General features: G+C 41.1%; 1 protein-coding gene across 3 annotated transcripts in view; it reads right to left on the reverse strand.

Annotated features, from left to right (window-relative positions):
• phf14 (PHD finger protein 14) overlaps window positions 1-12,460 on the reverse strand; it is a 175,605-nt gene that overhangs the window by 22,272 nt on the left and 140,873 nt on the right. The window lies entirely within an intron of this gene.

Raw genomic sequence — 12,460 nt, forward strand, 5'->3', positions numbered from 1 at the left:
TGTTTCCGGCTGTATATATATGATATGATGATGATGAAAATGTACTAATCCAGACAATGTAGATATTATGGGGAGACAGGAAACTGAAGATGCTGGAATCTTGAGCAAAAAAACAAAGTGCTGGAGTAGCTCAGAGGGGCAGGCTGCATCTGGTGAAGGAATGGACAGGCGACGTTTCGGGTCAGATTGGCCGGTGGGTGAACAAAAGCAAGAGATGAAAAGGAGACTGAAAGGAGTAAAATCAGGAGAGAAGTGGAGTGAAATGTAAAGCCAGAGGGATGTAGGCGTAAGGGAACGGAAGTGGGGAGGTTGGGGGGAGGGAGAGGGGCATGATAACGGAAGGAATGGGTGTGCATTGAGGCCACGTTGGTTGGACAGAGAAATAAACCACTAAGTGTTTAGTACTCGGACATCACCCTACCTACACAATTGAGATAGTCTCCAAGGTTAAAAAAAAATGCCACTTTCAAAATTAACTATTCAGTTTGATAAATACCAAACCAATTATGGAAACATTTTTAAACAGGCCAATAAAGAATGGTGGAGAAAGTTAACATTTTAGGTGATTGATCTATCACTAGTTCTGATGATGGGCCATTACTCTGAAACATTGGTTCAGAATTAATCTTGTCGGTTTGTAAATGTGTATTCAAAGTATTTCAATAGATGTTTGGTATTGTAAAGCAAAGGTAGACACAAAATGCTGGAGTAACTCAGCGGGACAGGCAGCATCTCTGGAGAGAAGGAATGGGTGACATTTCGGGTCGAGACCCTTCTTCAGACTGATATTGTATTGTAATAGAAATTTGTATGAAAATATTCATCTAATAAAGGCAGATTATCAAACATCTTTTCAGGTCTGATAAAAGGCCTCTGATCTGAAACGTTGAGTCCAATTCTCTTCCCTCAGATGCGGCATGAGCAGCTGAGTATTTCCAGCATCTTCCACTTTTGTTTTAGATTATCTACCTGGAATGATTGCCTGCCTATGTCCCACACCATCCATTCTTTAAAGGATATGCATTCTCCACATACTGTGAAGGTGCTTTTTAAAAAGAAAAAGTCCTCATTCATGGGATGTGGTATGCTCCCATTTATTGTCCATCTCTAACCCTCCCTGAGAAAGTGGACCTGGAATCAGTACAGTTCCACTATGGCCATAGTTCTCTAATCATTTGAATTTAAAATTTCACAGTTATCACAGTGGAAATGAAACTCCTGTTTGGAGATCAAATGGTCAGGTTGATAAATTAATGAACCTAATATATGGATGAATTGTAGTATCTAGGAATAATTGATAGGAATATGGGGAAATTAAAATGGAATTTATGCAGGACTAGTATGAATGGTGCTTGATGGATGGTGCAGATTTTGCGCAGCCTGCTTCCATGCTACATAACATCATCTCTATGTTAGCATACCAGTGATATAGGCCTTGGATGTTTTGGGGTAGCCAAATTCTGAGCTTATAAATTAAAATGAAACTTGGCATTTCAATTTGCCAGTGCCAGTTGTTACCTATTGTATAGCTCTATATCCGTTACCATTGAATTGCTTCACTTTTTTAGATTAGTTTTTAGATTAGTTTCTAATTGTCACATGTTACGAGGACTATATAACACCCCTCTGCCTCCTCCCCTCCAGAAGAAATGATCAGCTGCAGGTCTTGGAGAGAGGAATATAACATGACAATTGGAGAATGAATATCAGGTAAAAAGTGAAATAGCTAATATATTTTATCATTCGAAATGTATGCCATGTTTATGCGAGGATTAGCTTGGGATTTTAAGCAGAAACAAGTTCATCATGAGTCATAGATATCAAGTATGCATGCCACAGAAACGGAATGGTGTGTTGGAGAACTGTTCTTAACTTTAAACATTTTAAAATGTGGGTGATAATGTTATACATTGTAATTTCCATTAAATATGGATCCATTGTAAGGACTTAGAATTAAAATAGATGCAGCTTTAACAATTTCAATGCTATAATTGAATTACTTTCGAGTTAGCCTAACAATACTCTTTCTAAATAAGTCATGTATTTGCTCCCTATAAATAAAACTATCTATATTATGTATTTGTTAAAAATGATACTCTGGATTCTGTTTCTCTCTTCATTTCCTAATTCTTGTTCATTTTAATTAAAAACAATCTCATTATTGTATAATTATGTTCTAATCAATCGAGTTGAACCATATTGTATAATTATGTTCTAATCAATCAAGGTGAACTAGACTTTGTATTGTAAATCAGATAACTAACATATGGATCAATCAGAATTCACTGCAACAGCTTGATTCTAAATTTCACCTTATTAGGTTTCCTGCATTGTCTTATCAGCTAGTTTGCAGAAGTTTTAGAGCTAACATATTGGAGAAAGATTTCCTAGGACAAAGGGTCCAATACATGTAACATTTCAATTAATATAAAAGGGATGAACTAAGCAATCAAAAGAATCTATTTAACATTACATTTTTAAAATCCGATTTAAATTAACTAATCAGTAGCTTTTATTTCTCACATCCCTCCAACAGCCCTGTGACTAATCTTGTCTTTCATTTGTGACACTGCCACTCATATCCATTGGTGGCCAGAGCCCACTGACCTAGTTATCCCACTCTACTGCATTTCAAGTATAACTTTGCATTCAATAGAAGCTGTTTTCAAAACATATACGTAAAACAAAATAAATTAGGATTAGCGTTTGTATTTCTCTGTTACACGGTATTTCAGTTTTGGAAATGAGAACTGCTGTCTCACTACAATAAGGTATGTAATGACTTCTAGGTATGAGTTGACATCAAAATTGGGGTGTTTTGTTCCAAACACGAGCAATCCTGTTGCTGTTCAGCAATTGCTGAATAGAACCTGGATGCCCTCTTAGGAAAATAGTCAAGATCCCAAGACACTTTTCAAAGAAATGAAGAGTTCCAAATGAGCTATAAGATCACACCAAACACGAACATCCAACCTGACCAGCAAATCTGACTAGCATCTGCAGTTCCTTCCTACACACTGAATTGAATGGTTGGCTATCGAGAGAGAAGAACGATCAATGTAATCCACAAAGATAAGATTCAATGTAATTCACAAAGATAAGATACTTTGCTTTCTCCTCTGACATCTTGTAACATTTACCAAATCTACAACAAAGACCGCAACACTTGATTTTGACACTTACTGACGCTAGACATAAAATGTGGCCTTGCCTGGAGATTCATACCCCTTCAATAGTACAATATACAGAAATCCATAACAGCAGTTAACAACTGCCTTCAAATTTTCTGTTCAGGGAACTCCAAGAATTATGACCTTCTGAGTGAAGAAATGTTTCCTCATTTCTGACACATTTCTCAAAATAATTTCCCCTAATTATTGAGAATGGAAATGTGCTCTCAGCATCCAGCCCACAAATCCCTCTCAAAGTCATGCCTGTTTCAATAGGATCACTTCTCATTCTTCTGAACTCCAATGATGATAGACCCAACCAGCTCATCTACTCCTCATCTTCAGAATCAAATTGTGGGGATCTTCTTCACAGAGTCTCCAATGCATGTATATCCTTCTCTAAATGTGTAGATAAAACTGCACAGAACACCAGTCCCGGTAAACCTGTTTTTAAAATGTATATATCCTTTTCCATAAAGGCCAACATATAAGGTTTGGCATTGAAACTCACCACTGAGCTAAAGAGTTCACAAGGATAGTAAGTGGTTGTTGTTCATTAGCTAGAATGAGGCTGAAATCCTCAGCACTTTCGCATAGGTGTCCACATCACCTCATTAGGTGCCAAGCTTTGTTCAAAGACAACATTATTCCTTCGATAATTCCTGCCAATTATCTCAACTGAGGGATTGCTGTTCAGTTGATTGCTGAACAAGACCTGGATGCCCTCAGGAAGATAGTCAAGATCCCAAGACACTTTTCAAAGAAATGAAGAAGAGTTCCAAATGAGCTATAAGATCACAAAGCTGGGAATAAACACTGAACTGAATGTAGATACAAAATGCTGGAGTAACTCAGCCGATCGGGCAGCAACTCCGGAGAAAAAGAACAGGTGACATTTCGGGTTGAGACCCTGGTTCAGTCTGAAGAAGGTTCTCGACCCGATACAATTTGTGTCTATCTTTGGTGTAAACCAGCGCCTGCAGTTTCTTCCTACACACTGAATTGAATGGTTGGCTATCCAGTAAGAAGAATGATCAATTGATAATCAATGAGAAATGAAGAATACACAAAGGGTGTTGGGTATATTGAATGAGATGCCAGAGGAGGTAGTTGAGGCAAGTACCATCACAATGTCATAGAAACATAGAAAATAGGTGCAGAGGCCATTTGGCCCTTCGAGCCAGCACAGCCATTCATTGTGATCATGGCTGATCATCCACAAGCAGTAACCTGTGCCTGCCTTCTCCCCATATCCCTTGATTCCACTAGCCCCCAAGAACTCTATCTAACTCTCTTTTAAATTCATCCATTGAATTGGCCTCCACTGCCTTCTGTGGCAGAGAATTCCACAAATTCACAACTCACTAGGTGAAAAAGTTTCTTCTCATCTCAGTTTTAAATGGCCCCCCCTTTAGCTTGTCCAGTCCTTTTATAATTTTATACGTCTCTATAAGATTCCCTCTCATCCTTCTAAACTCCAATGAATACAAGCCTAGTCTTTCCAATCTTTCCTCATATGACAGTCCCTCCATCCCAGGGATTAACCTCGTGAACCTACGCTGCACTGCCTCAATAGCAAGGAAGTCCTTCCTCAAATTAGGAGACCAAAACTGCACACAATACTCCAGATGTGGTCTCACCAAGGCCCTATACAACTGCAGAAGGACTTCTTTGCTCCTGTACTCAAATCTTCTCGTTATGAAGGCCAACACACCATTAGCTTTCTTCACTGCCTGCTGTACTTGCACAATTACTTTCAGTGACTGATGTACACGGACACCAAGGTCTCGTTGCACTTCCCCTTTACCTAATCTGACACCATTGAGAAAATAATCTGCCTCCTTATTTTTGCCGCCAAAGTGGATAACCTCACATTTATCTACATTAAACTGCATCTGCCATGCATCTGCCCACTCACTCAACCTGTCCAAGTCACCCTGCAACCTCCTAACATCCTCTTCGCAGTTCACACAAAAAGACATTTGGACAGATACATGGATAGGATAGGTTTAGAAGGATATGGACCAAACATCGGCAGGTGGGACTAGTGTAGATGGGCATTTTGGGCCGAAGGGGCCTGTTTCCACGATGTATGACTTTATGGAAGAGTAGCAATAAACGGAAATAATTAGTGAATAACTAAGTCAATGGGGGAAAATACTGAATGAAATCTAAAATCCAATGAATAATATTATGTAGATATGCATAATTAGCAAGCAAATTTCCAAATTCCGAAACCTAACAGTCATCACCCCTCGGTCCATAGATCACAATCAGTGAGGATTGGCAACAAATCATCCTCCTCTATTGTCAACACCGTAAGGATGGGTTCTCAGCCCCTAACAATACTCCCTGTACACTCACAACTGTGTGGCCATCTCAAGCAATGACAATATGGAGTACAGGATACGGATAGAGATTTTTGTAACATGGTGTTAAGACAACATCTTCTCGCTCAAAGATAGCATGTGAAGCAGCTAGTTATTGACCCCAGGATGCAAGGCGGTGTACATGCCCAAATCAGCATCAATGGTGCTGAAGTGATGATCGAGAGTCTTGTGTTCCTTGGCATAAATATCATTAATTTGTTCTGGAGCAACCACAACGAAGCTATGGCCAAGAAAGCACACCAACAGCTCTACTTCCTCAGAAGACTTCAAAGTCTCCAAAGACTCTTATCAACATCTACAGATGCACCACAGAAAGCATCCTCTCAGGAGGCACTAAGGCTTGTTTTGGGAACAGCTCTGCCCCAGACTGCCTGAACTTGCAGACCAGCCCAGTCCATTAACCAGACCAACAGACCCATCCATTCTATCTACACTTCACACTCCCTTGGGAAAGCAGCTGATGTAATCAAATTTATGTCCCAGTTATTCCCTCTTCTCCGCTCTCCCGCTGGGCAGAAGATGCAAAAGTTGGAAAGCACATTCCAGCAGATTCAGAAACAGCTTCTTCCTCATTGTTCTCAGACCAGTGAAAGGTCCTCCCAAAAGGGCTCTGTCCCAATGATCCAACTTACCTTTATTGCAGACATTCAACATTTTCTCTGTAAATGTAATGCTATAAGGCTGTAACACTATATTCTATACTCTGGTATTTTTATTTTTGCATTAGCTGCTATACATGTGCATGATTTTATTGTACTCGTGTGTAGTATAATTTGACGGAGAGCATGCAAACAAATTTGTTCAGTGTATCTCGGTACACATAACAATAATCAACCAACACTAACCATCTGCTATCTCAGAATTCATGAAACTGGAATGGAAGCCAGTCACACTTGATTCCCAGGGACTGCCTCAACAGATAAGAGAAAGAGAAAAAAGAAACAAATGTCCAGGAGGGTGGAATTCTTACTAGTGTTTTCAGCACTGAAAAACAGCAAAACATCACTTTAAGATCTAAAGTATGTCATACCTATGGCAGAAGGGGATAAAACAATTGCAGAAATGATGTAGTTAGAGAGAATTTGATGTCAAGGGACAGACATTTCAACAACTGCCACACATCAGCAAGGATACATTATTTTGACTTTCTTACATCATCACAGTGATGATGCTTCAAAATATTTCAATGGCTTGAAACCACTTTGGAATATCCCACGTTTTGAAAGTCAATTAATTTTAAGTGATGTTCTATGAAGCTGAAGAGACACTGTATTAATCACTCCCAAGTTTTGAACTTACTTTTCTGATGAAATGTCAATGACCTGAAACTTTAACTTCTCTCTCCACAGATGCTGCCTGACCTACAAAGTATTTCTTTATTTCTTCCACTCATCTCTTCCCCCCCTCACCTTCTTCCCCCCCCCCCCCCCTCCCCTATCTCTGCAGTTCCATTCCACCTGTATTCCTTCCTCTGGCTTCAGATTTCACACCTCTTTCTTCCTTATCCTATAGCCTTTTGCCTTATGTTCATCTCTGGCCTTTGTCCACCCATCTGCCAATCAAAAGCCTCTTCACTTGTATCCACCTATCACTGGCCAGGCTTTGTCCCATCCCCACCAGCTCTTCCACTTCCTTCCCCTGACTACAATCAGTCTGAAGAGGAGTCCTAACTCAAAAAGTCACCTATCCATGTCTTCCAGAGATGCTGCCTGACCTGCTGAGTTACTCCAGCACTTTGTTTCATATGTAAACCAGTATCTCCAGTTCCTGGTGTCCATATTTTAAGCATTTTCTGGTTTTATAGCAGATTTAAAGCAGTTTTGCTTTTCAGTTATACGTGATGTCACTTAAGCAAAATCCCCATGCTGGAGACATATGAGATTAACCCAAACATTGTAAAATCAATTCAATGTCAATGCAGAACACCTGAAATTCTCCCAGGGTTTCTGTCACACTTCATTGCATTCATGTTGTACACATCATCATTTGCAGAGAATACACTTGGGAGAACTCATTACATATTATTATGATCCTAGTACAGTATTCATCTGGTACTTTCAAAGTGTTTTGCTATCAAATGGGCCTCATTTACGGAATATAAGCAAATTAAATTCCTTGTCATCAGCAAGTAACAAAATCAATTACTGTCCATCAAACAATAACACAGAAATCCAAATTTCACATTATTTAGCTACTCTTGAAATGAACTAACACATTCTTTACACATGTCTTTTTTTTATCCACCAGACTCCAACAAAGGTTTAATTTAAAAAAAATGATGGCCCAGATTTTATGATCAGTGGAAAAGGAAGTGCTTATTACTCTCCACATCGACTGCTGGGCAGACTTTTATCTGCAGTTGAGAGGCAAGAAACTGTAATGCCTGCTTGTAGGTGCTGTCAACAATTACTAGAGCGCTCTGCCACTGTAAGCTGCAGTACCACCTGAGCTCAAAGAACAGGCACATTTCCACAAATGTAAATGTGCTGACTGGGACTGGGACTGGGACCAGACTGGAGGGGATGGGTGGGTGAAGAAATGAGTAAGAGATCTGGGATGAGAGTAAGGGAGCGTGAAAGGGGGTTAGAAGGCAGATGAAAGGTTGATTTGGGAGACCCAGTGAATAGAAACATTTGTGAGGTTATTGGGAAGGAGGGGCAGGGCCTCAGACAAAATTCTTCATTGACAAAAACAGCCCAGAAATGGTCATTCTCATCTTTCACCTTGGGTAATTACATTTTCAACGGCAGTGGGATGAAATAAACACCATGGGGAACACTGTGGCTCAGCTAGTAGAGCTGCTGTCTCACAGCACCAGAGACCCGGGTTCGATCCTGATCGCGAGTGGTGTGCGTGTTATTCCTGTGGCCGCAAGGGTTTCCTCCAGGTGCTCTAGCATTCCTCCCACATCCCAAAGGCAAGCGGGTTTGTAGGTTAATTGTAGGTTTGTAAGGGTCGTTCCATGCTGTTATCTTCCAATCAATTTACAATGATTGAATTGAGTCGTACAATCTCAGGGTATACTAATGGATGTGTATCGAGTTTGAGAAAAGACAACAACAGAACATCTCATCAACCTATTAAAATGAAGAATCTTGACCAAGGCAAGCAGCTAAAGTTCACAGTTCAAACAGGACAGCACAATGGCACAGCAGTAGAGTTGCTGCTTTACAGTGTCAGAGACCCGGGTTCGATCCGGACCATGGTGGTTTGTCTGTACGGAGTTTGTGCATTCTCCCTGTGACCGAGTGGGTTTTCTCTGGGTGCTCTGGTTTCCTCCCACTCTCCAAAGATGTACAGGTTTGTAGGTTCATTGGCTGATGTAAATTGTAAATTGTTCGTAGTGTGTAGGATAGTGCTGGTGTACAGGATGATCATTGGTTGGCACGGACTCGGTGGGCTGAAGGGCCTGATTCTCTAAATTCTGAAGTAAAATCTTAAATTTTAAGATGGGCGGGAGTGGTTTGGCAAAATCTTAGAGAAATACAACACTTAGAATCTAACTCAAACACACCAACATGATACTCTGCTAACTGAATTTGATAATTTCAAAGTATTTGTGGGGTTTTGGGCCATACGAATCTTAAACATTGGTCCCAATTTATAAAAATTGTTGGTAATTAACTGGTAAAGAATTAAATGGCATCTGAGGTTTGTGGTGGAATTGGGAGAATGCAACATTTGAAGATACACTGTCAGTAATTAACTATTGATGTGAGGCCACCTACTTCCCTGCAGAAGTACATCTTGGGCTTCCAAATTCCACAAAATCTTGTACTTTGCACAATTCAACCATGACATCCACATCACCCAAACGGATTGCATAACACGTGTTTAAAGTGTTACACTACTGGATGCGGAAAGAGTTAACCAGAGGAGAACAAACATGTGTTCTAAACACCACCAAGCAATATTGGATAGTTCCTTTATGGAGTCTGTAACCATTATTGGTCCAGAAATCAAAGTTACAACGTCATCATAATGAATTCATAATCTCAAATCTTGCTTTTTGCTAAATCGCAGTTTTCAATTAGACCCAGTGGAATAAGTAGACGTCGTCCTTTCTTCTTCATCTGCCCAAACATTCATTTGAGATACCAAAAACCTGCAATCTGGCCACCATATAGAGTAAGACCAAGATACCCAATCTAAGCAAGTTCCTTTTGCGCATGCGTGCCCATATTCCTCTACAACTTTCCTATCCATACACCAGTCCAAATGTGTTTTAAATGTTGTTAAAGTACCCACCACAATTACTTCCTCTGGCATCTTGTTTCATATACCCACCACGTTCTGTGAGAAAAAGGTTGCTCCTCAGGTTCCTGTTAAATCTTTCCCTTCTTCACCTTAAACCCATGCCCTCTAGTTCTTGATTCCCCAACCTTGGGAAAAAGACTTTGTCCATTTACCCTATCTATTCCCCTCATGATTTTACACACCTCTGTAAGATCATCCCTCAGCCTTCTATGTTCCAAGGAATAACGTCCTGACCAGCCCAATCTCTCCCCATAACTCAGACCCTTGAGTCATGGCAACATGCTCTGGAATCTCTCCATCCTTTCCAGCTTAAATACATCATTCCCATAGCAGGGGGACCAAAACTAAACACAATATTTCCAAGTTTGGCCTTATACGACTATCTTTATGTTCAGGCAAAAAAGTTATGGATATCATTTGCCTTCCAAGGTATACTTTTATATTAACTTTCTGTCTCTTGAATGCAAAGGCACAACACACACATCTCTGAATATTTACTACTTTGGACAGCACAGTGATACAAGCGGATAGTGATTAACTCTTGACCTCCAGTGCTATCTGTATAGAGATTGTATGTTTTCCCTGCATGGTTTTCCTAAAAGGTGCTCTCCGAAAGGCTTAATGGCCCTGTGAATTGCTCCTGTATGGATGATTCACATTAGTTTGTTATCCCATACACCAGGGTGCAATGTAATTCCTTGGTCACTTGAAGCTCACAGAGTAAAACAGTTTATACACGGCATTGATGAACAAAACATTCTGCTGTTGCACAACAAAGAAAAGGAATTGGTCAGGGTGGTAGGCATCCTTGACAATAGACAATATCATGCAACGCACCATGAAGATGGACCGGCTAGAAGAAAGTGACCAGTCTGGGATAAGACTGGGCTGTGTTCACCACTCTCTGCAGGTTTAGGCGATCATGAGAAGAACAGTTACCATACCAGGTTGAGATGCACCCTATCAAAATACTTTCTAGAGCGCTTCTGCTGAAAGTGGAGAGAATCCGAGTGGACATGCCTAATCCTTTCAACCACTTATGAAAATAAATACCCTGATGTGATCACTGCATCAATGTGAAGGGTGGGTTGCTGTTGATATAGATGCCTAGGAACTTGATGTTGTCAACCCCTACACCAGCTCTGTTGACATTGTGTTCACCCCAACGCTTCCTGTCAACAACCAATTATTTCATCTTACTGACATTAATTCAATCGTTCTTTATTATCACATTTACCAAGCTACAGTGAAATTTAATTTTTGCATGCATATCAGAAGGATTATTGCCACACATAAGTACTATATTCCGATTAAGCATAGAATGTATAGAAACAGCCCACTTAGTCCATATGGAAGAGTTGCCAGGTTTTCAAAGACCCAGCTGCAGCTGGCCATAAAGGCCTTTTGTAGCTATCGCCTCCATCTGGGTCGTTTCATGTACCATCGTCCCTCTCCTCACCAGGCCACTTCCAGCCATCGTGCCCTGGGGTGCCTCCCGTAGCTGACCCTGAGGGCGCAGAAGGTAAGACCCTCTGTTCTTCTTCCCGGTGCTTTGTTCAGCATCCGCTGCCATCGTCGACTCCCTCCTCCTCTCCAGTTCTCCGGTCCTTGTGGATGAGCAGGGGCCGGGCTCTGACACTTCCTTCTCCAGGCGAGTTCCCTGGTTCTGTGGCAAGCAAGCCAGGAATGATGGCGGGGTATTGCCACTGCCCGTCGAGAGTCAATGTCAATGTTCACTAACAAATCTCTGCACAAAATCCATATCCCTCCATTTCCTGCATATCCATGTGCCCATTCCACTGATCAGATGAGTTACGGAGCAACCTCCTGGGGCTCCCCATGTCCCCACAGAGTGCAGGCACCCACCTCTATGGCCGTCCAGCACTGACCGTAAGCACCTGAGAAGGGATAAGTTGCTGTCCCGACACTACACTATGAGGTTCTTGTTCTCTTTCTTGCACCGTCTCATCATTATTGTCGATCTGGCAAACAATGGTATCATTGGCAAATTTAAAGATCATGCTGGCACTGCATTTGACTGCATACTCATGGGTGTACACCAAGAAGAGCAAGTGACTAAGCACAAAACTGTGCGAGCTGGTGTTGAGGGTCAGCATGGAAGAAATGTGATGTCCAATTCCAGTCAGAAAGTTCAGAAGCCAGTTGTAGATGAAGAACCCAAGGCCAATGTACAGACGTTTAGAGATGAGCTTATTCAGTATTATGGTGTTGAAGGCTGAGCTGTAGTCACAGAATAGCATCCTGACATATTGTTCTTATTGTCCGGGTGATCCAGAGTTGAATATAGTGCAAGAGAAACAGTGTCATCCACAGATCTATTTTTCCTGCATGCAAATTGCAATGGGTTTAGATTGTCTGGAAGACTGGTTATGGCCGACATTTGCGACAATGTTTCAAAATAGTCCTTATGGGCAATATTGGAGCTACTGTGTGGCAGTCATTGATCCAGGTCACTTTACTTTTATTAAGAACTGGAATGATGGAATTTCACTGAAGAAGATGGGGAGAGTAGACTGTTAACGTGAGAGGTTGAAAATATCGGCAAAGCGTGTGGCAGGTTAATCGGTACACAAATTCAGAAGCTGTCCAGGGACACCATCCAGACCAGCTGCTTTCCCAGTT

The sequence above is a fragment of the Rhinoraja longicauda genome, chromosome 2 (genome assembly GCF_053455715.1).
Source record: "Rhinoraja longicauda isolate Sanriku21f chromosome 2, sRhiLon1.1, whole genome shotgun sequence".
Lineage (NCBI taxonomy): Eukaryota > Metazoa > Chordata > Chondrichthyes > Rajiformes > Arhynchobatidae > Rhinoraja > Rhinoraja longicauda.